The sequence below is a fragment of the Chionomys nivalis genome, chromosome X, assembly GCF_950005125.1.
Source record: "Chionomys nivalis chromosome X, mChiNiv1.1, whole genome shotgun sequence".
NCBI classification, from domain to species: domain Eukaryota; kingdom Metazoa; phylum Chordata; class Mammalia; order Rodentia; family Cricetidae; genus Chionomys; species Chionomys nivalis.
In genome coordinates, this window is record NC_080112.1 from 55662401 (window position 1) to 55664488 (window position 2088).

Sequence of the window (2088 nt, forward strand, 5' to 3'; positions counted from 1 at the left end):
ATTCCATTGTTGTAATAGGTCACGACCCCATAAATTCATTGCAATATTGGCTACATATGGCCTTAATTTTCCTATTTGTCCCTCTGGTCCTATACATTCAACCCATCTCGTGCTCTGCCTTACTCGAGATAGGGTTCCAATTCCCAGGAGCTGAACATTTACATTCTGAAGAGGCCAATATGGATGCCAAGATTCTGGGGTAATGATACTTACATCCGCACCTGTGTCCAGCAGGCCAGTAATAAAAATGCCATTTACACACACTCTCAGCTTTGGTCTTTGGTCATTTATAGAAGTTTGCCAAAACACACAGAACTCATCTTTCTGATCATTATTGCTTGTAACAGTAGGCATGGGGCTTTCTAATTGTCCTGACGAGTCACGTTCTCTGTAGTAACTGGAAATGACTGAACCATGTTTGCCATGGGGGCCTGTGAGGCCCCCCCTCTCATGTTTCCCGTCTGTATCAGGTTGCCTTGTCTATCTCTTGTAGACCTGCACTCATTCGTCCAGTGTCTGCCCTTTCCACATCTTCTACATAAACCTGAAGGCTGAGTCCTCCTATTTCTGTTATTTCTAGAAGATGCATTATTATTATTTCTGAAAATCCGTCGTCTACAATTCCTTTTCATATGACCCATTTTGCCACAATTAAAACATTTGGTATTCTGATGTCTCCTTTTACCATTGGAAATTGCTTCTTCTACCCATGCTTCAGTGCCATAGTCAAATGTATCAACATCTAGTGTATGCAAGACCCATTCTTCTAATGGCGCTGATCTGAGCTTTAAAGGTCCCAAAATTCTTTTGCATTCCACATTTGCATTTTCATAAGCCAAAGTCTCAATCATTATACGTCTTGCTTCTGGGTCAGATATCCCTATTTGTACAGCTTTAGTTATTCTTTGTAAAAAGTCAGTAAGGGTTCTCTCTGACCCTGTTTAACTCTGACAAATGATTCCATCCTCTGTCCTGGGTCTTGCACCCTGTCCCAAGCCCTTAAGGCTGCTGTAGTACACACGGAGAGTATGTTTTCATCCAAATTAGCTTGTTCCTGAGGCTCAGAAAATAGCCCCTCTCCCAAAATTTGATCTATGGAAATCTCAATTCCCTTTGCTCTTTCCTGCTGTTCTAAAAGTCTAGCCTCTTGCCTGAATAAGCATTTCCATTTCAATTGCGTTCCACTCTCAAGGACAGCAGAGCTCAGTTGAAACGAGTCAGAGGGCGTGACCTTATTCGTTGTGGCCCAAGATCTTAGCATCTCTTTAACAAAAGAGGCATTCATTCCAAAAGTCATTACAGCCTGTTTAATTTCTTTGAGATCATTCATACGGACAGGTTCCCATGTATCTTCCTTGATGACCCTAGGGTTTCTGGAACCAACTACTTTCTCTGTTGTTACAACTGGAAAGGCAGGTAAAACTGTAGGTAGAGCTTTGTGGAAATTGTTCCGGAGGGATTTACCCACAGATTTAGTTAAAATTTGCCTTTCTACCTCTTGCTCTTCTTCCTCAGAATTTAGAAATTCCTCAATCTTTTCAATTCTATTCACCATTGCCTTCTTTAATGTCTGAATCTCCTGTCCAGAATTATGTTCTAAAGCCTTCATTGAGGATTCTAAAGTATGAAGTTTGTCCATTAGAGATAACGTCTCATCTTTGAACATAATTTTTATAGCATATACCGTGCCTTCTTGTATAGATAATCTTTCTGTCAATCTGTCATAAGCTTTAGACAAAATCCGATTGTCACATTCAGCAGTTTTGATTCTCTCAGTTAATGTTTCAGTTCCTACTGAAAGGGACTGAAGCTTATGATCCAAATCAGCTGTTCCTTCTTCCATAGTAATGAATTTCTCCTTAACATCAGCCTGTACCTCTTCTAAACTTTTTTCAGTTTGCCGAGTTGTGTTAAACAAAGATCTGTTCTCTGCCTGGAGAACTTCAAACTGATTTTTGAGAAGATTGTTGTCATTCTCAATTGTTTTTAAGCGTTCAACCTCGTCTCGTAAAGACTTTATCATATTTCTATTATCAAACCATACAGTACCAAGGAAAACTACGAATCCCAGAAAGATCCATATCTGTG